This window comes from Schistocerca nitens, chromosome 2, assembly GCF_023898315.1.
Source record: "Schistocerca nitens isolate TAMUIC-IGC-003100 chromosome 2, iqSchNite1.1, whole genome shotgun sequence".
NCBI classification, from domain to species: Eukaryota; Metazoa; Arthropoda; class Insecta; order Orthoptera; family Acrididae; genus Schistocerca; species Schistocerca nitens.
In genome coordinates this window covers 429380164-429406327 of record NC_064615.1, presented here as the reverse complement: position 1 = coordinate 429406327, position 26164 = coordinate 429380164, and positions in this window count along the sequence as shown.

The following is a 26164-nucleotide window of genomic DNA, read 5'->3' as shown; positions in this document are numbered from 1 at the left end:
ATATTTTGAACCTAGAACAACCAAAAATCTTATTTGGGTTCGCGGCAAGAAAAAATGTACTTCTTCCGTCAATTTTTTTAAATTTTACCACTATGGGGTTAAAACAGCGAGTGAAAGCTTTTCTTGAAACTGAGTCGTTATTAAAGTACTACCAAAATATTTTTAAAGTTACATCTATGAAAATTTGTGTTTGACTTCATTACAAACCAAAAACTACGTGTTTCAGTATTTTTGGAAAATTTAACACCGAAGGGGGTGAAAACGGGTATGAAAACTTTTAAGAAAATATTTTGTTATATTAAAACATTTTAAAGCTAAATAAATGTATGAACACTGGCATTTCCATTCTCGCTTAGAAATAAAGAAATAGGTGTCAAAAAAAAATATGAAAATAAAAACGTCCGACTCAGGACACCAGAATCGTTTTTTGGTCAATACACTCGGAAAAGACGTGCTTCTATGGCATTAATTAGTACGAAAAATTTAGAAAATGTTGCAATTTGTGAATATTGCTGCAATACAAAAAAATCGATTAGATAAAAGCAAAAACAGCAGTGCACAATACAGTCTATACCAGCGAAGCAGCAGGTGCTAAGCTAGTGTATATATAGAATTAGATACACTGACAGTTATTAAGCTTGAAAATGGTCATGAACCGAAACTAGTAACGAATTTTGCAAAATAAATGACATTTGAAGGTGTCATCATGAATTCTATAAACTATTTGGCGGCTGAATATCTACAACTGCAAATATACATAAATACAATGACAGTTAGTTCCACTGTGAATACAGATTTATCCACTCTCACCGCTTGCATGTAACTACTGGATGTTTACTATGGCAACAAGTTCTATAAGAATTCTACGATATGTCACATTAAGGTACCTATTCACCGAGGAGCGCCGTGGTCCCGTGGTTACCGTGAGCAGCTACGGAACGGAAGGTCCCTGGTTCAACACTCCCTCGAGTGAAAAGTTTTAATTTTTTATTTTCAGACAATTATCAAAGTTCATGCACTGAGACATGATCAACTTTGCTCTCCAAAATTCCAGGACATGTTCAGATTTGCTTGGACACATGCAGGATTTGACGGTCTACACACGGAAAAACTTGAAAACTTTAAAAACGTTTGCTTTGACAGAGCACAGGGAAAACTGTGCGACTGTGAAACTGTTGCATTCATTTGTTGCCGTTTATGCGACAAACTCAATGTTATCATCACTTTTTTGGGAGTGATTATCACATCCACAAGAAAACCTAAATTGGGCAAGGTAGAAGAATCTTTTTACCCATTCGCCAAGTGTGCAAGTTAGGTGGGTCGACAACATATTCCTGTAATGTGACGCACATGCCGTCACCAGTGTCGTATAAAATATTTCAGACGTGTTTTCCTGTGGAGGAATCGGTTGACCTATGAATTTGCGATCAAATGTTTTCGGTTCCTATTGGAGAAGCACGTCCTTTCGTCTACTAATCGCACGGTTTTGTGGTGCGGTCGCAAAACACAGACACTAAACTTATTACAGTGAACAGAGACGTCAATGAATGAACGGTCAGATCGTAACTTTGCGAAAATAAAGTAAGTAAAATTTTTGCTCGAGGGAGGACTCGAACCAAAGACCTCTCGGTCCACAGTTGCTAACTCTAACCACGGGACCACGGCGCTCTTCGTGTTATATAGTCCTAGATGTTGGATATGTTACACTTGGACTACTCAGTTTTTATATTTTGTTTATTTTTTCATAGGTCCACACAACTTCTTCCTGTTTCCTCGATTGATCTGTGTTCAGTTTTTCAAGGCCTATCCACTGTGCCAACTTATAACTAAATCTGAGGGGGGTGCGATGGGGAGGTTCCCTTGTAAGTGCCGATACTGGCAAAGAAATTAAATTTCTTTTATGCAACTGGTTGCTTATCATTTCATTATATGTAGCTGGAAAAGTTGAGAGGAGGATGTAGTAGCCCACTAAATAGCCTAGTAGAGTTCAATGATAGCAGTGTTATATAAGGCTCCATGGGCGCACTCCGGAGCGGCAGTACGCTTAAGCCCAGAAAGTGGTATTTGTGCAGTTATCCAATCTTTCTTCTGTTGTTCATAGGCCTTGACAAGTAAATCAAACTGCAGATTCTGGGCGCAGGACGTTCAGCTTATGAACGCTGCTACTTGACGAAGTAATTCAACAGTAACTCCGTTCGAAATGCTTTTGCTGCACCACCAACAATACACCTTGCGGGCACCAAGAAGCCGCCAATAATGTACTCCGAGGACACCGTGAAACCGTTATTCACGGAAAGCTAAAAGTCATTCTCTATCGCTCACATCACCTCGCAGCATCAAGCATAAATGTGGGCACACCAACTTCTACACGGTACTTGAGATCCACCAATGGACCTGGATGAGTACCGGATTACCTTAAGAAATGACAAGCTTTTAAATTTATGGAAATACAGAGCCCTAAGCATTCATTAAACGTCTGTGACAAGCTTATACAAATCAGTGGGGCGCATGGTGTGCTACAAAATCTCTGTGTCGAGCTTTGTATGGAACTCTGACTGAGCAGATCTGTCGATTAGTCATCCCTGGAGTATATAAATGACGTTATTGATGCACTCGGTAATGATTCATGCCACAATTTACAACTGTCTAGTTCACAATCCACGTGTCGTATTTGGGAATCTCCAATGTAACATTTCAAGCAATGGCAAATTCAGTTTTAAGACCAGAGACCCATAGGCAAGAAAAGCAACTTCATACATCGTTGTACGTGCTCAGATGCTGCTTCGGGAATGTATTGGTGTTGCTTATGGGGTAATCTGAACTTTCGTTTTTATTCCATATAGATTTATTTTGCTTTTACGTTCCAGCCAGGTTCAGTTCGATAAAGTTTGTTTTCCTATTACATGTTAGTTATAAACTCATATTGTCGTTGAAGCCATTGTACTTACGACAAGTGGTAGTACTTCTTTGATCGCCCATCACATCAGATCTACGAGGGCTGTTCAATAAAGAATGATCATAATCTTTTATGCTCATAAGTTCTCGCGTTAAAATTTAATCTTACGATATTCTGTTAGCTTAATGTGCAACAAACACGGCGTAGTAGTTTCGTTGTTGGGACTGCTGGTTGCCATCTGTGAGAGGCAGGCAAGGTCAGACATGTTCAGTATCGCCTACCGCTGCAATGGAGATAACACGCGAGGAACAACATGCGGCTATCAAATTATGGTTTCGTCTCAACAAAGTTTCAGCTGAGACCTATACAATGTTACAGGCGGCATATGCAGAGCCTGTTCTTCCCTACAGCAAAAGTCAAAGGTGGTTTAAAATGTTTGAAGACGGGAGACAATCAATTTCAAAAAGGAAGGTGGACCCAGTGCTCCAGTTACTGCTTTTACGAAATAAAACTACACCGCTGCTGTAACTGTGAGAGAGGATCGATGAAATACCTTAAGATCACTTTCAGAAATACTGAACATTTCATTGGGTGCCACCCACACGTTGGTGACCGAAAAATTACACATAACACCTGTTTATGTGCGATGGGTTCCAAGACTGTTGATTTCCGAACAAAAGGACATTCGCGTGTAGGTGTGCACGCAATTACAGAAAGGTTACAGAAAGGTCCCGAGTTTCTTTCAAATGTAATCACACTCCCTACAGTCCGGATTTAGCCCCAAGTGACTTTTTTCTATTCCATAACACGAAGAGACGCCTTCGTAGGAGGCATTATCAGTCATCAGAAGCAGTGGTGAAGCCTGCGGAGGCGATTTCGAAGGACCTCTCAGAAATGGTTTCTAGCATGTATTTGAAGAGTAGCAGAAACGCTGGGAAAAGTGCATCACATTCACGGGAGACTACTTTGAGAAGGACTATCACAATTATGAGGATGAGTAAAGGTATGTAGTCAAAAACAAATTTGATCATTCTTTATTGAACAGCCCTCGTAGATACGTATGTTTGAGTCTAGGTCTGTGTCGGTTGACACCTGTCTGTAATAGAATAAGATCAAGATAGTACTAATATTTTTAATTTTTCATTCACCTTCACATACTGAATCACACGTTCTGTACCCTCGTATAATTTCTTCATCTCTTCTGGCTGTGACGTCAGCAAGTGCCCCTGGGCTACTATTTTTGGTGGGGGTTTTCGGCCAATTCTTATAAGAATAATCTTATCATTGAACTGCTCAGGGCCGGCATCTGTGACCGAGCGGTTCTAGGCGCTTCAGTCCGGAACCGCGCTGCTTCTACAGTCGCAGGTTTGAATCTTGCTTCGGGCATGGAAGTGTTTGTTGTCCTTACGTTTGTTAGTTTTAAGTAGTTCTAAGTCTAGGGGACTGATGACCTCAGAAGTTAAGTCCCATAGTGCTCCGAACCATTTGAACCATAACAAAATCTACTCCTGATACATCAGTTTCTACCATGCTGAGGTTGTCTTGTACCCCACCAATTCTTAATTTTTTTCCATATCGTTTTGTTGATTTCCAACCCGTATACACTTTATAGCTTCCGTACTGCATTTAAACTTCTGATATTTCACATTACGACTCTTCAAAAACTGCAAAGGAAATGTACCTGGAGGCAGTTTAACACGATATCTCGAGTTGCAACGGTGACTCTTCAAGTTATTCGTCTACGAGCAGTCTTTATTAATCGTGGTTCGCTCAGGAATACAGTTCCCATGTCGTCTGTTGTGGAGCTGAAACAAAACCTGTGCACAGTCAGCTACATTAGTCGGTGTTAACATTCGCTGGAAGCTACAACAGTACACATGCAATTTGATAAAGGTACGTCCATGTCGCCACTGAAAAAGCATTTGTTCTCGTTGCCTCACGTGTAGCCCATTGCATTTCCATAACTCTCAAAAACATACTACGGATAGAGGAACCGCGACCAGTTCATTGTATGCATCTATCAGTTTAGTACATTAAGCTCGGCAAACACTTTACTTATCTTCATGAAGAATGAGCTATATACTAGCATCAGGATGCACGTGTTCTGAATTTTCACTGCTAGGTGTACAAATCCTGTCAACAATTTTGCCAACCATCCTTGTGGCTATTAAGCAGTGCTCTGTAGCAACTTCAACCGAAGAGCACCGGAATTGTTTGTAGAGTGGTAGTGTAAATGCTTACTTATCAAACTACAGGAATTTCATGTTTGGTGATAACTTGTCGCTCAAGCCTGCAGTTCCTGTATCGTCTGTGACGGAAGAGAATGGTAACCGTGGTCTACGGGTAGCGTCTTTGATTCATAATCAAAACGTCTTCGGTCCCGGGTTCGATCCCTGCCACTGCCTAAATTTTGATAAATAATCAACGTTGGCCGCCGAAGACTTCCGGCATAAAAAGGCAGCCTCATTCTGCCAATGGCCTTGTCAAAGACGGCGGAGGAGCGGATAGAGGTTCAGGGCACTCTCTTGTGCTAGGGGTGGGAAATTGCCCCTAAAGGCGGAAGAATCAGCAATGATAAACGACATGAGGTTGCAGAAGGCAATGGAAACCACTGCATTAAAGACACGTAACGTGTATCCACAGGACATGTGGCCTGTAATTGAAGAAGTGTCATGATGATCTCTCCATTGGCAAAAGATTCCGGAATAGTCCCCCATTCGGATCTCCGGGAGGGGACTGCCAAGGGGGAGGTTACCATGAGAAAAAGATTGAATAGTCAACGAATGGATAACGTTCTACGAGTCGGGGCGTGGAATGTCAGATGCTTGAACGTGGTAGGGAAACTAGAAAATCTGAAAAGGGAAATGCAAAGGCTCAATCTAGATATAGTAGGGGTCAGTGAAGTGAAGTGGAAGGAAGACAAGGATTTCTGGTCAGATGAGTATCGGGTAATATCAACAGCAGCAGAAAATGGTATAACAGGTGTAGGATTCGTTATGAATAGGAAGGTAGGGCAGAGGGTGTGTTACTGTGAACAGTTCAGTGACCGGGTTGTTCTAATCAGAATCGACAGCAGACCAACACCGACCAGGATAGTTCAGGTATACATGCCGACGACGCAAGCTGAAGATGAACAGATAGAGAAAGTGTATGAGGATATTGAAATGGTAATACAGTATTTAAAGGGGGACGAAAACCTAATAGTCATGGGCGACTGGAATGCAGTTGTAGGGGAAGGAGTAGAAGAAAAGGTTACAGGAGAATATGGGCTTGGGACGAGGAATGAAAGAGAAGAAAGACTAATTGAGTTCTGTAACAAGTTTCAGCTAGTAATAGCGAATACCCTGTTCAAGAATGACAAGAAGAGGAGGTATACTTGGAAAAGGCCGGGAGATACGGGAAGATTTCAATTAGATTACATCATGGTCAGACAGAGATTCCGAAGTCAGATACTGGATTGTAAGGCGTACCCAGGAGCAGATATAGACTCAGATCACAATATGGTAGTGATGAAGAGTAGGCTGAAGTTCAAGACATTAGTCAGCAACAATCAATACGCAAAGAAGTGGGATACGGAAGTACTAAGGAATGACGAGATACGTTTGAAGTTCTCTAACGCTATAGATACAGCAATAAAGAATAGCGCAGTAGGCAGTACTGTTGAAGAGGAATGGACATCTCTAAAAAGGGCCATCACAGAAGTTGGGAAGGAAAACATACGTACAAAGAAGGTAGTTGCGAAGAAACCATGGGTAACAGAAGACATACTTCAGTTGATTGATGAAAGGAGGAAATACAAATATGTTCCGGCAAAATCAGGAATACAGAAATACAAGTCGCTGAGGAATGAAATAAATAGGAAGTGCAGGGAAGCTAAGACGAAATGGCTGCAGGAAAAATGTGAAGACATCGAAAAAGATATGATTGTCGGAAGGACAGGTTCAGCATACAGGAAAGTCAAAACAACCTTTGGTGACATTAAAAGCAACGGTGGTAACATTAAGAGTGCAACGGGAATTCCACTGTTAAATGCAGAGGAGAGAGCAGATAGGTGGAAAGAATACATTGAAAGCCTCTATGAGGGTGAAGATTTGTCTGATGTGATAGAAGAAGAAACAGGAGTCGATTTAGAAGAGATAGGAGATCCAGTATTAGAATCGGAATTTAAAAGAGCTTTGGAGGACTTACGGTCAAAAAAGGCAGAAGGCATAGATAGCATTACATCAGAATTTCTAATATCATTGAGGGAACTGGCAACAAAACGACTAATCAGGTTGGTGTGTAGAATATATGAGTCTGGCGACATACCATCTGACTTTCGGAAAAGCATCATCCACATAATTCCGAAGACGGCAAGAGCTGACAAGTGCGAGAATTATTGCACAATCAGTTTAACAGCTCATGCATCGAAGCTGCTTACAAGAATACTATACAGAAGATTGGAAAAGAAAATTGAGAATGCGCTAGGTGACGATCAGTTTGGCTTTAGGAAAAGTAAAGGGACGAGAGAGGCAATTCTGACGTTACGGCTAATAATGGAAGCAAGGCTAAAGAAAAATCAAGACACTTTCATAGGATTTGTCGACCTGGAAAAAGCGTTCGACAATATAAAATGGTGCAAGCTGTTCGAGATTCTGAAAAAAAGTAGGGGTAAGCTATAGGGAGAGACGGGTCATATACAATTCGTACAACAAGCAAGAGGGAATAATAAGAGTGGACGATCAAGAACGAAGTGCTCGTATTAAGAAGGGTGTAAGACAAGGCTGTAGCCTTTCGCCCCTACTCTTCCATCTGTACATCGAGGAAGCAGTGATGGAAATAAAAGAAAGGTTCAGGAGAAGAATTAAAGTACAAGGTGAAAGGATATCAATGATACGATTCCCTGATGACATTGCTATCCTGAGTGAAAGTGAAGAAGAATTAAATGATCTGTTGAACGGAATGAACAGTCTAATGAGTACACAGTAAGGTTTGAGAGTAAATCGGAGAAAGACGAAGGTAATGAGAAGTAGTAGAAATGAGAACAGCGAGAAAACATCAGGATTGAAGGTCACGAAGTCAATGAAGGAATTCTGCTACCTAGGCAGTAAAATAACCAATGACGGACGGAGCAAGGAGGACATCAAAAGCAGACTCGCTATGGCAAAAAAGGCATTTCTGGGCAAGAGAAGTCTACTAATATCAAAAACCGGCCTTAATTTGAGGAAGAAATTTCTGAGCATGTACGTCTGGAGTACAGCATTGTATGGTAGTGAAACATGGACTGTGGGAAAACCGGAACAGAAGAGAATCGAAGCATTTGAGATGTGGTGCTATAGACGAATGTTGAAAATTAGGTGGACCGATAAGGTAAGGAGTGAGGCGGTTCTACGCAGAATCGGAGAGGAAAGGAATATGTGGAAAACACTGATAAGCAGAAGGGACAGGATGATAGGACATCTGCTAAGACATGAGGGAATGACTTCCATGGTACTAGAGGGAGCTGTAGAGGACAAAAACTGTAGAGGAAGACAGAGATTAGAATACGTCAAGCAAATAATTGAGGACGTAGGTTGCAAGTGCTACTCTGAGATGAAGAGGTTAGCACATGACAAAAAAAAAAAAAAAAAAAAAAGAAGACAAGCAAAGCCTGAGGCACAGTCAGCTGCATTACTCGGTGTTACCATTACGGGCGGCGCATGCGCTTTGAATTTCAAAGGGAAACTCCACATCGCCCCTCCCTCAGATTTAGTGGAGAGATGGCCCAGTGGATATCCCGTCAAAAACTGTACACAGACCAACCATGAAAACAGGAAGAAGGTGTACTGAACTGTGAAGAAAAGGCCAAATAGTGAAGGGTACAGGCTCGATAAGTGCAATATTGTGTGCAGGTATACAACTATGTCGTCGTGGTTCTGTGGTTACGGCGTTGGGACTATAACGCGGACGAGCCGTTTTCGAATCACACTCATCTCAATAATTATTTTTCACGAGTGTCTCCCCGGACATTGAAATGTTTGTTCTCTTTCTGTAGCCTTGGCAGTTGTCGTTCTATACACTGGTAGAATATGAGTCATGTGGTAAGAATGCGTTACCGTCGCAAGTAAAGGTGATGACTGGTGAAAGCAGGCGTGATACCACATGGACGTCACACAGAAATGAAAATAACAAACAAAAGGCGTGTGAAATACGTTACAACAAAGGAATTCAAGTGTCAAAACTTGTAAAACGGAATGCAACGTTAAAAACGCATGTTTTGACAGGGAACAGAGAAACTGTGTGATTGTGACACTGTTGCTTTCAGTTGTTGCAACTTATGTGACAAACTATTATGTTTTCGTAATTTCCTTGTGAGAGATCACATTCACATTCATACGAACACCTAAACTGGGCAAGGAGGCACATCTCACTCACCAGGCGCACAAATAATGTGCTTCGGTAAGAGATTCCTACCATATGACACACGTGCTGTCACTAATACCGTGTACGACACACCAGACGTATTTGCCGGTGGAGGGTTCGATTGACTTGTCGCCTTGTCATCAAACATTCCCGGTTCCCATTCGAACGCCTCTTCCTTTCGGCTGCTAACAGCGTAGTGGTGCAGAATCAGCTGTCATTATAGGCCCCTTCCTTACACCTCGCTGTTGCAAACGGACGTTACACCATGACACAGACTCTAATTTTAACACAGCAAACAGCAACTAAAATATAAAAAAAATGGCGCAGGGGAGGAATGAACACATCTCGTCCGTTTGGCAGTCGAACACTGTGACCACTTTCAATTATTATTTAATTAAATGTCACATTGTTCGTTACAGGTTGTTACATTTGGTTGGGGCGGTTCAAGTTCTTTGGTAATCCATTCACTCAGTTTTTTATTACAGTGGACAGGCAGTCCTCTTTTTTTTTTTTTTGATTATCTCGTGTTGTTCGTTGCATTTGTTGGGGGCGGGCGTCCCATGACACCCGTTGAAGCTCTTCGTTGATCCGTTCACTCAGACTTTTTTATTGCAGAGCGCAGCGCAGCTGACCCTCTGACGGAACGCGCTGAGCTACCGTGCCGGCGTCGACCACGACACGGTGGCATATGTACGCCGCTCTGTATTGCACTTCTTGTTCTTCGACCGTTCACTGTTTCTATTTTGCTATTTTTTTCACAGTTCAATACATCTTCTTCCTGTTTTCATTCTTGATCTGTGTTCAGGTTTTGACGGCCGGCCCACTGAGCCTTCTTACCACTAAATCTGAGGAGGGTGCGATGGGGAGATTCCCTTGTTAGCATATTTTAGTGTCACGTGTTTGGGCTTGTTGGAGGCAGTAGGCACAAATTTACAATAGGACAGCAATATTCCACTCTTCGCATCAATACTGCCGAAACGTTTGAGGATGAAATAATGATATACAGCTGCACGTCTGGAATTGATGCAGCGAAGTAAACCCATCTTTTAATAATGGACTGTCGTGTAGAATATTGGGTGTGTAATGTAGTCACATACAAATATTATATAATCAGGCACGTTTTTACGGCAGATGACCTACCTAAAACCTTCGCTTCAAAAAACCCGTACATCGGTAAAAAAAAGAACCAAAATGTGTTTCGGAAATAACCCTCGTTTCCATCTGTCTATTCTGAGATACCGAACAACTTGATTATTTTTTGGAATTCTACTGATTTCCACACCTAACTGACTGACCTGATGTATGGTGCAAGAAGCCATGTAATCATAGTGGAAGGGTCCTTAGCGACAAAAGTACTGATAGTCGTGTTTTCTCATCTACTTTTAATTGATGCAGTCACCTGGATTATCATTCAGATATGAACATTGATTAAAATGGTAACAGGCATTCACAATACATTATATATCTACACAACATCGAAAGTGCATTGCAGGACGCTTAATCGACCACTTACCAATAGAGAGAGATGTATATAAGTGAGAGTTGTGCGAGGATGTGGGATGTCTCAATCTGAGAACGGCTCGGATATCATTCCGTAACGGCATCCACAAATCGTTAATAAATTTAACAAGAACTGCAGATGGCGCTGTAGACATAGATATTTTATTTTATGGCTTCCTAACTTATAATAATGTTGTGCTGAAATGTACACATGTGGGCTTCCGTAAATCCTACCTTTGGAGCTCTTGTGGTGAAATTTCCATAGGAACTTCAAACCCGTAATACTTATTTCTTATTTCTAACCTAGAATTGAAAGACCAATTTCCATATATTCAGAGTTAAAAATGATTTAATATAAAGAAATAATTTCTTTAAAAATATTCGTCCCCTGTTTGACGCTCCTAGGGATTGAAACAAGAATTTTTTAGTTTGTAACCAGTTTTCATTAACGTATCTTTAAAAAAGCTGTATTAGTACGTTAATAGTGGTTTATCAGAAAAACCTTTCACACACAATTTTACCCACTTAGTGGTTGAATTTCCAAAAATGCCGAAGCATGTATTTTATATTTCTGACCGAGAAACCAAATAACAATTTTCTGAGTAGTTTCAAAATTGCCTTAATAGCGATGTATTTTCGAAAAACCTTTCATCACCTACTTCACTCCCTTATGGATGGAACTGTACACACATGTGCTCATTATCCATACTGGTCTGTAAAACGTAAGGACTTACTTTTACATTTAAGGGCTTCTTCATTCTTGACCAGTTGTCCTATATTCCCATTCGTCAGCTTTCAGGTCATGGCAGCCTTCCTCTTTCAGATCTCTCCCTTCCTCATCAGTCATCACTGTAATTACTCTAGCACTCCATGCAGACGAGATGGATAAAGTAACATAAAGAACATGGTGGAAATGAATGAAACTGCGGAAGCTTGTTGTCAAGGGTCGGTCAATCGTGCACAGAAAATTGAACGTGATACGGCGTGGCGTCATCATGTAGCACCAATCGGAACTGGTCGTGCAACACGAGGCAGTTGAAGGAGTGGGAAAAGACGGTGTGTGCGTCAGTCAGTGACCGCTTTCGGTGCACTGTGGTAGCATTCTTTATTACAGCTTAGCCTGGAGAAAACATATCGATGACTTCGCACGGGGATAAATTATCAGGAAACTGGATGAAGCATGAAATCTGACGAGTGCAGCCCATTAGTTTTGTGCTGCTCACAGCGTGCGTGGAAAGCGTTCCGAATAACAGGCATTGCTGCCCGAAGGAAAGAAGGTGGTCGATCACGTTCGATTACAGCAGCATATGACCACTGCATTGTGCAACAGAGAAGAAGATATCTACGTCAAAGAGCAGGTGCAATTGCAACAACGTTTAAAAGGACTGCAACGCACTGAATCTCACGCTCCACAGTGGCACGGAGACTGCTTGGTAGTGGTCTCTCTGCCCGACGACCAGTACGTCGTGTTCTGTTCACACTCGCACGTCGGTGGCACCGTCTGCCATGGTGCCAAGAGCGGAGGGCCTGGACCAGCGAGGAGCGCGGTCGTGTTCTCTTTTCGAATGAGATCAGATTCAGTCTGAATAGTAATTGTGGACTTACTCTCATACAGCGAGGAACATGTAATACACCGGAAACACTGTCGAACACGACCGTTATGGTGGTCCAGATATTGTGTGTGGAAGCATAACGTTGCATGAGTGTACTGACCCCCCAGTCACCAGTCAACGTAATTTTGACACTGTATTCCATCCACATGTGTATTGTTTTAGGGGTGCTTTCGGCTCTGACTTCATTTTCGTGACCGAGCGAGGTAGCGCAGTGGTTAGACACTGGACTCGCATTCGGGAGGATGACGGTTCAATCCCGCGTCCGGCCATCCTGATTTAGGTTTTCCGTGATTTCCCTAAATCACTCCAGGCAAATGCCGGGATGGTTCCTCTGAAAGGGCACGGCTGATTTCCTTCCCTAATCCGATGAGACCGATGACCACGCTGTCCGGTCTCCTTCCCAAAACCAACCAACCAACCATCATTTTCGTGGACGACAGTGCTCAGGTGGAGGAGCCCTTGGACAGAGAGAATATTCGGCGAATGGACTGACACGCGCGTTCTTCCTACTTAAATCGCGTCGACGACATATGGGATGCGATGGGGAAAGGTATTGCATCACGTTCACATGCACCAACATCAGCAGTTGTCAGCTACCACAAGACCTTTTACTACGCAAGCGTCGAGCATTGAAGAATGTTACACAGCATGCACTACCGTCGGTGATGATCACACACCCCAACCTTTGTACTGTCCAGGAGAGCGTCAGGAATCGCGGTGACGTCAATGTAATTATTTTATTTCAAGAAAAATGTATTTTCTGTTCGTCTCATTGCATATTCCTTTCAGTTACCTTCTGTACTATATTGTTGCAATTCTTCCTTTGTATGTTCCTTGCTCTATCGAGTTATGTTATTTTCATCCTTAAATATTGCACACCAGTGTATATCACAGCGTGCCTCTGCTCTGAATTTGAGCGAGTAGTATAACGAGATTATTGATAGAATACAGTCAAAAGCTGTGAGAAATACTGGCCGTATAGTAGACTCGACCTATCAACCAGCAAGTCAGTTACGCAAACACTGGTGTACAACATACTCAGCTAAGCCGAGAACCACGTATCTACACCAACATCTACATCCCTACTCCGCAAGCCACTTGACGGTGTGTGGCGGAGGGTACCTTTAGTACCTCTATCGGTTCTCCCTTCTGTTCCAATCTCGTACTGTTAGCGGAAAGAAGGATTGTCGGTAAGCCTCTGTGTGGGCACCAATCTCTCTGATTTTATCCTCATGATCTCTTCGCGAGATATACGTAGGAGGGAGCAATATACTGCTTGACTCCTCGGTGAAGGTATGTTCTCGAAACTTCATCAAAAGCCCGTACCGAGTTACTAAGCGTTTCTCTTGCAGAGTCTTCCACTGGAGTTTATTTAACATCTCCTTAACGCTTTCGCAATTACTAAATGATCCTGTAACGTAGCGCGCTGCTCTCCGTTGGATCTTCTCTATCTCTTCTATCAACACTATCTGGTACGGATCTCACGCCGCTGAGCAGTATTCAAGCAGTGGGCGAACAAGTGTACTTTAACCTACTTCCTTTGTTTTCGGACTGCATTTCCTTAGGATTCTTCCAGTGAATCTCAGTGTGACGTCTGCTTTATCGACGATTAATTTTATATGTTCATTCATTTTAAATCACTCCTAAAGCCTACGCCCAGATAATTTATGGAATTAACTGCTTCCAGTTGCTGACCTGCTATATTGTAGCTAAATGATAAAGGATCTCTCTTTCTATGTACTCACAGCACATTACACTTGTCTACAATGAGATTCAATTGCCATTCCCTGCACCATGCGTCAATTCGTTGCAGATCCTCCTGAATTTCAGTACAATTTTCCATTGTTACAACCTATCGATGTACTACAGCATCATCCGCAAAAAGCCTCAGTGAACTTCCGATGTTATCCCCAAGGTCATTTATGTATATATTGTGAATAGCAACGGTCCTACGACACTCCCCTGCGGCACACCTGAAATCACTCTTAATTCGGAAGGCTTCTCTCCATTGAGAATGACATGCTGAGTTCTGTTATCTAGGAACTCTTCAATCCAATCACACAATTGGTCTCGTAGTCCATATGCTCTTACTTTGTACGTAAAGTTATAACAAGGTGCGGGAAAGCTGTTAAGCATTGAATCTACATCAATCTAATGCCGATGGCTCATTGATTGAGTGACTCATTGGAGCAATAAACAAAATCCTAACGTAGCCCTGCTCGCACTTTGCAACAATACGGCACGGAAATTACAGAATCAGGAGTAAGAGTAAGACTAAGCGAAGACGTATAAACAGTTCTATCAATTAGTGCAAGTACAGAGTAACTTTTAAGGTGTGATGATTTACTCCAAACAGCATTTAGGAGCAAATTCTACCTTAAGAAATGAGATATGTCGTTTCTGTTACCTGATGTAGTTCTGAACAATTAGTGGTCTTTGGCTTATTTGGTATGGGCGACTGCAGAAATTCATTCAGGGTAGGTAGGATGAAATGGGCAAGGCTTTTGCCTTTTTTGATGTACTTTTGTTGGTCTGTTGCGAGGTGTGCCATGCAACGACAACTAAATTTTATAGGCAACTCAAAAAACTTTGTATATCCCAGATAATTGATGGTTGTCCCCTCTCTTCTGGAGGTGTGTGAGAATTGGGTAACGAATAAAAGCTCTGAAATGTAGATCCCTGGAGGAGAGGGGGCGGCAAGTACATCCTCCTCGCTGCGGACGCCTCTGTGGTGTTGGGTGTCGGTTGAAAGGCGAGTGAACTCTCATCGAAGTGTGGAGGTTGGCGCTATCCCGCTGTCTGAGCAGGAGCCACATACCATCACTTCACCTTACAACAACTGTGCGCCTCGAACTACAAATGCTATCTGCCCAGCCTCGCCTGACAGAAAGAGAAGATAAAAGGAGAGAAAAGGGAAGGGGAGGGCAGGAGCTTCCTGGCGGGACGCGGAATCCCAGGGGAGATTTATTGCCAGTGCGCCTCCAGCGGCGGGTCGGTGCAGAATTTCCGTGCCGGGCCTTCCAGCCGGCACGTCGGCGGGCGAAGCGAGAAGCGCTCCCCTCTAAGGTTCTGTCTGGCCCTCTGGCGTAGAAAAGTGATGCCCTTAACCCATTAAGTCCCAAATGACTTATTTTTGAAATCTGGAATTTTATTCGTTTTTTCTGATGACTATGCTGTATGAATTGCAAAAGATACAAAAATGGCCTAAGAATATTTGTACATTCTGATACAATGGTCGTCCCCTAAATAGGACACTGCGGTCTAACAGTATCGGCGTAGCATACAAAACAGCATTCAAGTCTGCACTATTTATTTCTTATGAAACGGTACAAAACACTTCATACACACTGCATTTGACACAATGATTTTTGGTTCCCATTGCATTCAACTCTTGCACACCATCTCTGTGGGTTTTGTGCGTTTCTTTGATCAACTATATGACCATTTCCATCAAACCTAATGTCCAGTACCACTCTCAGTTGAGTATGTGGAGATTCGAAAGACCGTCCAAACGTCTTTCTTACAACATCCAGTTTCAGGTATGTAATTGTAACAGCACACCTGAAATCAGCGCATTTTCGCATACACTAGTCTGCAGAGAAACCAAGCATTTATGAGAGTAATTTCCAGCATACGTGTAAATATGACCCAATACAATTTTATCCTTCGACCCCTGTTGCCAGTTTTCCCACAAACAAATCAAACTGATGAGCGCCTCCCATGTACGCATTATATTACTTCAAACCGGCCGCTCGTTGCACTTGTGTCTTACTTGCTTGTCTACTGTACTTTGTAGCTGCTCCAAACGTTCTTTTTGTCAAAATGTATAATAGTTGTAACGGACTTGTTGTTGTGCCATCTAACAAATAAGATTTCACCATTCATGTTGAACCGATAGTCATAGTTACCTCAAGCTGTCCTTTTAAGTTCCTTGCTACTCTTAAGTGGACAGTCACCAATTTGTTTTTCTCTCACAATCCTAGATCCACGGTATACCGGATTTCTGAGATGAATCAGAAGATCTCTACGGGTAAGGAAATTGCAAGAGTACACCAACAGTTTTCGGGTTTTTGAATGCAATCCAGCACGTTTAGGACCACTCCTAGTCCGAACAGTAGGCCATTCCTTTCAAATCTACTATATCTTTTCCACATCGTAAATCAAATCCGAAACAGTAACTGTTTGCTCGACAAAGAGACTACAGCTTGTAGCCAAATCTAATAGGCTTGCCTCGGATAAACTGTTTTGAACCACTCTGTCCATAGTGTTTGACTAACATTTCGTCAACAGACAAACGTTCCGCACGTTTTCGAACTTTTTGAAAAGATTTAACCATCATTTTCAAGAGAGGACTAATTTTTAATCCGCTATCATGTTTCTTTTCATTGTTTAAGTCACTATCTTGGAAATTAATCAATGTTCTCAACTTTAGTTATTTGTTCCTTGATATAGCTTTCTTTATAATTGTTACGCCAATTAATTCAGACCAATATAGATTCTCAGCAGGAAGACTATGGTAGCCAGCAAAGAGAAGAAATCTAACAAAGACCTTCATTTCCTCAATTCTGAATATAAAATCCTGTATATTCTTTATATTTACTTCACATCATACAGTTTCTCTCACTATAGACTCGTATGTGTTTTCGTTGATGAGTTCTTCAGACATACTCTTCAGAGTCATGTAAGAAGCTCTGTCTTTCTCTCTCTGTATTCTGATGTCATCATCATTAGTTTGGTACAGGTTTATAGAAACTGGAGCTGTTTCCATCCAATTGTTTTTATCCTCAGTAAGACTCTCATCTACAATTTTCTTCTGGAAACTTGGGACCCACTTAGCAGTAATGTAACACGTACAGTTTCTTCACTGTTCTGTGATGCTACATGATGCACTTCTACAGCGCCTGACATGTTAGAGACTACTACAGTTTCAAAAGCATAATCTGCACTCTCTTCTCCATAAATCAAATAGTCTACTTCAGAAGGACTACAGTGATATCAGTATGGTCCTGGTTATCTGACAGCGCATTATTGAATGTATAACTGTTTATTATTTCTTCATTTTCTTCTTCAGTGAATTATTGATCTCTTCTGAAAGCCATAATATGTAAAGAAAATGAAATCAAATAAAACAAAAGGTAATTAAATAAAATAAAGTAAGATATAGTTAAATGAAATGAAGTGAAATAAAAAAAAATAAAATAAAATATAGTGAAATGAAATAACAACACATTTGAAGCATCTAGGGAAAAGGGTTGTATAAATTCGTCAGTCCATATGGATCTGCATTATTTACTAAAGGGTGACACATTTATAATTTATAAATAATAAATAAACTTATATAATACACTGCAAATGTCCTTAGTCAAAGACAAATCACAAACAATCTCTGCAGAAAGGGAGTCAAATCCCTATAGTTGCTAGGAAATAAGTAGCCCTCTTTAGATAATGCAAGTAGTGTCTTGACCATTTTACAACCTAGATTTTTTCATCGTCTATAAAATATAAAGCTAGTTACAATAGTAAATAAATATTTCTGGTGCGAGTATCACACACATAAAAAATATACTGAATGTTTTACCACATCACTTGGCATACTGACAGAAGGAAATATTTCTAAGAAGGAAATACATTTGCAATCTCAGCATTTGAAGTTGGAAAATACACCAGCATGAATAAGTGAAATGGTACCACCAAGCACCAGTCTCGAACTAAGAGTACACTAAAATCTACAAAATAACGATATTATTGATATCGAGTTGATTATGCAAGAGATTCAAAACACAGATTGTCGCTATAAATACTCACACCACGTAGTTAAAATATTTATATTTTATCAATAATGTAAATACATGTAATAACAATAAGTGTAGCTCCATTTTCAATAAGCAGTTAAGGGTAGAAGCTATTGCTTTTTATTTTCAGTGAGCATAAATCTGTATTAAAAATATCAATAAATGACATAGACCAGTAATAGTATGAAAATAATAATTAATTATAGATTCACAAATAAATATGTCTACTTTCTATATACATGACATTACGACTTAATGGGTTAAACATAAAAGCGTCACATAGATTCTTGCGGAAAGAAGGTTGTGTATCACACTCTTCACACATAAGGTATGACACTCAGTGTCCAGATATCAATTTTCTAAAACACTACGACGTAATGGTCAAAGAAACTAGAAAAAATATTTCTGAAGATTAGAGGATTTGAAGCGTTTGGTGTTACTGGTAGCTCGTGGACGTGAGCTCAATGATCAGATTCTCGCTATTAATAATTTTTATTTTTACACTGACGGAAGAAAATCTCAACACTAAGAAGAGGTCGTGCGACACAAACGGAAGTTGGTGTGCTTCTAATGTCTAATCAAAATTTTCGTCAGTTGCGTAAGAGTGAGGCCAGTTGCGCCACTATGAGGTTGTAAATAAGGTTTGCTTTAAATACACGCTTAACGGTCGTGAAACTTAGTTACCTTTGACATTGGATCTGGAGAGTTGATTTTAGTCAAGAATGATTTAAAGGCAGCAAAGACACTATTATCAACACCTCAGTGAGTTAGAACTAGGTCGTGTAACGGAGCAACGAGGAGCTGAATATTCTTTCTGCCTTGCTACAGAAATACTTGGCAGGAATGTAGCCACTGTGCATGACTTTTGTCAACGGTGATCACGAGAATGTACAGTCGCAAGAATACTGGACTCCAGGCGACCACGTGTCACTACCGAGAGGGAGAACCATCGTATTCGGCGTATGACTCTGGGCATAGTGCTGCATCTACAACAGCAATTTAGCAGGAGCTGACAACACAGTGACACAACGAACTGTTACAAATCGGTTGTTTCAAGGACAGCTCCGAGCCAGACGGTCCGTAGCGTGCATTTAACTGACGTCAAACTACCGCCATTTGCGTCTTCTGTGGTGGCAAACGAGAGCTCATTCGGGGCAGGGTGGAGATCTGTTGTGTTTTCTGATGAAAGCTCGATCTGCTTCGGTGCCAGTGATGGCCATGTGTTGGTTAGGAGGTCAGTTGAGGACCTGCAATCAACACGTCTGTGTGCTAGACACGCTGGACCTACACAACCGCAGTTGTGCCCTGTGGTGCGATTTTGAATGACAGCAGGAGCACTCTTATCATTATTCCATGCATCCTGACTGTAAATTTGTACGTCAGTCTGATGGTTCGATCTGTTGGGCTGCCATTAATGAACAACATTACGTGTGATGTTTCCAAACAGGATAATACTTGCCCACATACAGCTGGTGTAAGTTAACATAGATTACAGATTGTCGAAATATTGTCTTGGTCTGCTCAGTCACCAGATATGTCTCCAGTCGAGCACATATGGGACGAAAACTCCAGTCATCCATAAACGGCATTAACCGTCCCTGTATGGCGGACCAAATGCGTCAGGCATGGAACTCCGTTTCACAGACTTCCGGGACTCGTGTAACACACTGTATGCACATTTACATGTTTGCATTCAACATTCTGGAGGTTACACCGGTTATTAAATTACCTGACTTTCAGTTTTGCAATGGCTTATTTCGCACTTACATTAACCTGTGGTTTTTCGGTTTTTATCGCCGAAATATGTTACCTAAACAAATAGGTTCCAGAAATTTCGTTACTCTGCATTAACTGTTTTTCGGTATTGCAATTTTTTCCTGTTGGTGTGTTTATAAACTATAATAGCAAGAAATCTAATTAAATTTCTTAGAGACATATGATATATCTTATTGTGAAATAAAAATGCATGTTGTTGTTGTTGTGGTCTTCAGTCCTGAGACTGGTTTGATGCAGATGTATATACATCAATAATACTGACCATATTGCGGCTGAAGGCCTCGTGTCTGAATTTGCTTACGAATAAATTTGTTTTTAAGAAATTTACGTCTTGAGCAGGCAGAGTATTGATTTCTTTTACCCAGACATCTTTCGCTAAACTTTCAGTATCATCAGTGTTTCCCTTTATTTTCTTTCTCTTCAACAAGACAAATAATCTGTACTCTCTGTATATACATGAATCTGAGTTTTTAAGAACATCTTGACAGACAGAAAGACAGGATTTCTTTTATATTTACCAAGTTATCACATTCTATGATTTTTTGCAACTTTCTTTGTTTTGCAGAACTGTAACTTTAGTGAATTATATCTGGGTTGAAGACAACCTGTGTTTGCTCAAAGCGAGACCTATCCAAAATCAAATACTCTTCAGTCTCTATAGAGGAAAACTATATTTTATTTTCTACTTATTTTTTCTCTTTTTTGTGCCAAATTTTAATTTATTTTGAATATTTGCATTATTATGTGATTATGATAGAAATGATACTATTTTCATTAAAAATACTATTCAATATATGTTAATTAACCTTTCCATTTCATAATAAATTTGGTGTGCAAAAATAATAGTAAACAAATTGCCAGTAGCAAGAATCGACATTTACTTTGAAAATTTGCATTTTTACATGATTCTGCAAGAAATGATATTATCTCCATTAAAAAATATTATTCAATATTTGTTAGTTAATCTTTCCATTTCATAACAAATTTGGTGTGTAAAAAATTGCCAGGGTCAAGAATCGAACCAATCAACTCACGATTTAAAAACTATACAGTTTTCTTTCGTTAACAAACGCTTTATTGACAATTTACTTCGAGTTCCAAATCCTAGAGATAGTGAAGAGGACGGAGCAGTGTGCGAGGTCCCCTTGTCAGTTGACGAAGGCATAGTATGATGTTTGCGGGAAGCTAACGATATCTCTACTGTAGCTGTCGGATTGATGCGACATTATACCTGCGTTTTAGTATGTACAACTGATATCTCGGTAATCAGAGTATTCTGTGTTCAGTGAGTATTGTAATAGAGGGGGGTATACTCCGTATTATTGTCACGGCCGAGGTCAATAAACAACAGTTCAATTACCATAATTTAAAGTTAGATGTAGCCAGTATTTACCTTCCAGTGTACTGAAAATTGACGATAGGAAGGAACAATGAAAGTAAATATAGGTGGTACTGCAACGTTTCAATAGAGTTATTTCAAATCGACGTTACTAAATGCGTCGGTCGCTTTGTGAAGTACATCATTCAGCTTGTAGTGCACAAATAGATATGCCAGCCAATGCATTGGCGAATCTGTTTATTATTTTTTTAACGTGTCTGCACTGAGTACTTGTGCAGGCACAGAAAAACATTAGTTAACTGCACGATTTGTTTCCAGGTCACAGTCGTTACAATATGAAACTTTTTCGTTAACTTGGAGATCCTAATGTTCATTCAGATTCTGACGTTATACCAACGCAAATGACCACAGGATTCTAATGGCATGAGTCGTCCTCGAGTCCCCATGCAGATCTGACTTATTAAAGGAAGCAACATTCGGTTCAGGGTCATTATAGAGCTAAATAAACAATGTTTTTATTTAATTCGTTAGTCTTTCGAATCTATTGATGCTATTTCACAAAAAATATATTCTCATTTACTACTTTCACTTTTGTCGCCAGCTTTCTCAGCCTTGTTATTCTTCATTGCTCGCTTATACTGTCCACTTATGGTCATGAACCTGCTGTGATATCAAATCTCCGTCCATCCCAGTTTCAAATGATTCAAATGGCTCTGAGCACTATGGTACTTAACATCTGAGGTCAACAATCCCCTAGACTTAGAACTACTTAAACCTAACTAACCTAAGGACATCACACACATCCACGCCCGAGGCAGGATTCGAACCTGCGACCGTAGCAGCAGCTCGGTTCCGGACTGAAGCGCCTATAACCAGTCGCTCACAACGGCCGGCTCATCCCATTTTCATTTTCACCAATCGTTCTATGTTCCGCGTTGCACTTCCGTATCATGCAGTGCTCTCGATGTACCTTTTATCAAGGTAATTATTGGTTGATATGTTATTATTAAATATTTGTAAACTTCCTTAGCATGAATTCATATTAAAATTTTTTCATGTCACCCGTTCTATCATCACCACTTGGTGCTATTTTGATAGAAAGTAGACGCTACAAAGTGAGGCACGTTTGCCTAACCGCTTATATACGAGGCCATGTTCCATTCGCAGTTTACCTTTCAAATCTCAAAAGAAACTACATGGTTCCACAGGTCTTTTGAAGTCTCAGACATTTATGATGTATATATGTAGACTGAAGCGACGAATGAAAATTTGTGCCAAAGCCGTCACTCGAACCCACGTCTCCTGCTCACTATGCAGACGCGCTAACCACTATGCCACCCCGGCACAGTAGCTTTGCCCAACTACATGACGTACCCTAGCTCCTCTCGCAGCAGATGCAATTGTTTCGTCCAAACAATTGTATGGTGAACACCTCTCTTGAGTTAAGAAACGACCGGGTATCGAACATCGATCCCTCCCAGTCACGAGCTATTACGCCAACAATAGCGAGCTTACATTGCCGGTACAAGGCTTCAAAGAACATACCGCCAATTGCTCTCCCCTGCACCTTCGAGGAGACCCTCCTCCTACGCTGCTAAGCAATCACTTCTAAGAACAGATGACGTAGCAGGGAGTGCAACCTAGCTCCAACCCTAGAGATTTTTTTGAGATGACATAGTTTCACTCTTTAGTATCATACGTATTATGAAAACATTACTGACAGATTACAAATACGCTCTGTGTTTCGTGGGATATACGGAGCAGGACTATACGTCCATCAAAATAACGAAGTAATTGACATGGAAGGAAGGTGATGTCTGCGCAAAAGATATGTATGCGGCAGCAAATGCTACTGTTTCAGTTCTGGGCCGTTGCGCTTGTGTAACTGGGTGGTAACAGTGAAAATAAACTCGCCACAAAGAGAAACATCGCAAGCAACGAAAACGAATCACAACTGTTTTGTTACCAGCCGCAAGCGTCGCCTATGAGTGAAGCTGGGAAATGGCACCTGTGATACGACAACGACAAACAGACTGGAAGGCAAGAACACACGATTCTATGACTGTTTTTTGTTATGGTAGCTGTCATATAAACGGCTAGATGTCAGTTAGTTCGTTATTCTGATCAAAGTACGCAGTAGCAGGCCGAAGCTTGGAACCAGTCTATCAGGCGAACTCGGATAGAGTGACTGGTAGAGCACTGTCTGCGTCAGGCGGGCATCGGCTTTCCATTTGAGATCCGATACTGCACACAGGTCTAATTATTCACAAATGTTCGTTGTAGTGTATACTGCAATAGAGAAGAAACATGATGTGGTGTAATCCTACTGAACTTGCATTTATCTTCACAAATCTGAGATGGACAGCGACCACTCGATCTGTTCCAAATCAGTTTCTTCAAACGAAAATTGCTTTGTAAAAAGTATACAAAAACTGTACGCAGTATACATTTATTTTGATGTAACATAGGTGACGCTTCCTGACAGTACATAACACTGAAACTTCCTGGCAGATTAAAACTGTGTGCCGCACCGAGACTCGAACTCGGGCTCTTTCCCTTTCGCGGGCACGTGCTCTACCAACTGAGCTACCCAAGCACGACTCACGCTCCGTCCTCACAGCTTTACTTCTGCCAGTATCTCGTCTCCTACATTCCAAACTTTACAGAAGCTCTCCTGCGAACCCTGCAGAACTAGCACTCCTGAAAGAAAGGATATTGCGGAGACATGGCTTAGCCACAGCCTGGGGGATGTTTCCAGAACGAGATTTTCATATCAGCGCACACTCCGCTGCAGAGTGAAAATCTCATTTTGGAAACATCCCCCAGGCTGTGGCTAAGCCATGTCTCCGCAATATCCTTTCTTTCAGGAGTGCTAGTTCTGCAGGGTTCGAAGGTGAGCTTCTGTAAAGTAGGTAGGAGACGAGATACTGGCAGAAGTAAAGCTGTGAGGACGGGGCGTGAGTCGTGCTTGGGTAGCTCAGTTGGTAGAGCACGTGCCCGCGAAAGGCAAAGGTCCCGAGTTCGAGTCTCGGTCCGGCACACAGTTTTAATCTGCCAGGAAGTTTCGTATCAGCGCACACTGAAGAAATGAAAGCGTGGACCTAGTACCATTGACAACCAATGATAACAAGTTATGTTTACTTACTAGAGTTGTGGACATGAGAATCTGCTGATTCTGGCTCACATTTATGCCATTTGGGATCATCTGTAGGCCAATTCCACGTCAAACAGTGTTATATATTACTGCAGAAGGTATTACTGCAAAAGTAGAAAATGAGCTCCTATAATGTTATGTCTGGAAACCAATACCTGTTGATTTTTCCCTTTCACTCCTATGTGTCTGTCACATACAACGGCAGCGACCAATCCACGCCCACGAAACGTTGCACGCTCTGTAGGAAATGGGATAGTCGCCCATTGTGCATTAACCAGAGTCCTTGTCTTCCTACTAGCACAACGCTCTGATGATTTTTGGCACAGAAACCGCTGAGCACTTTTCAATCTGTTTGGTAAATTGCATGGCCCTATTATTCTGTCGTTGACAATTCCTGCCCATTCTTTTATACTGAACCGATCCTGATGCTACACCACACTGCATTTTCCCACACATGTGCCTTGTGGTTTTCACTTGTGAATTGTGCCTCATCTATAAATAAAATGCAGACTATGAACTTCGAATCTTCAACTGCCCATACAATGAGCTTTGGTTTCCAGACATATTATGCTAACTTTCCTTCTAGTTTCGAACGATACTAACTGCTGTAGGAATATGTGGCAGGTTTTTAAACGCCTTGTATATCTATTAACCCTTTCCTAACCGACTGAATTTGAAAGCCCCTTCCTGTTCCTAGTGTCATAGAAATCGAAAAGAAAAGATGTTTAGACGGACTGACTCAGCGTATAGAAACGTCAAAACAACATTCAGTAAAATTAGAAGCAACAATAGGAGTGCCATGCGAATTCCACTGTTAAACTTAGAGGAAAGAGAGTATATGCGCGAAGTGTACACAGAAGGCCTCTATGGGGCGGAGAACTTGTCTGATGACGTGTTTTAAGAAGAAATTGGAATCGTCGTGGAAGAGATAGGGGATCCAGTACGACAGGCAGAATTTAAAAGAACTATGGAAGACTTGAATCTCAATAAGGCAAAAGGTACTGACAACTTTCCATCAGAATTTCTAAAATCTAATGACTGTTACAGTTGGTGTGTCGAATTTATGAGACTGGTGGTATACCATTACACTTCCTGCCAAATATCACCGCCACTATTCTGAAGACAGAAAAAGTAGTTAAGTGCGAGAACAAAAGCACAATAAGCTTAAAATTCCACACGTCCAAGTTGCTGACAACAGTACTCTACAGAAAGTAGGAAAAAATGGGGATCTGTTAGACAATGATCACTATGGCATTAGGAAACATAAAGGCACCAGCGAGTTGTTGTGACGTTGTACTTGACAATGAAAGCTAGACCGAAGAAAAATCAAGATATGTCGATAGGTTTTGTCGACACATAAAAGAATTACGACAATTCAAAATCATTGTTCAAATTCTGAGAAAAATAGGAATAAGCTACAGGGTGAGACTGGTAATATACGTACAGTATGTACAAGAACCAGTAGGATCCAATAAGTCTGGAACACCAAGAACGAAGTGCTCCAATTAAAAAGGGTTTCAGATAAGGATGCAGTCTTTTGCCTCTACGTTCAAACTATACATCGAAGGTGTGATTACGTAAATAAAAGGAAGTTCCAAAACTGGGATTAAAATTCAGCGTGAAAGGATATCAGTGATGATATTCGCTGATGATAATCCTATTCTCAGTGAAGCTGAAGAATAAAGGTGAAGAAGAATTACAGGACCTGTTGAC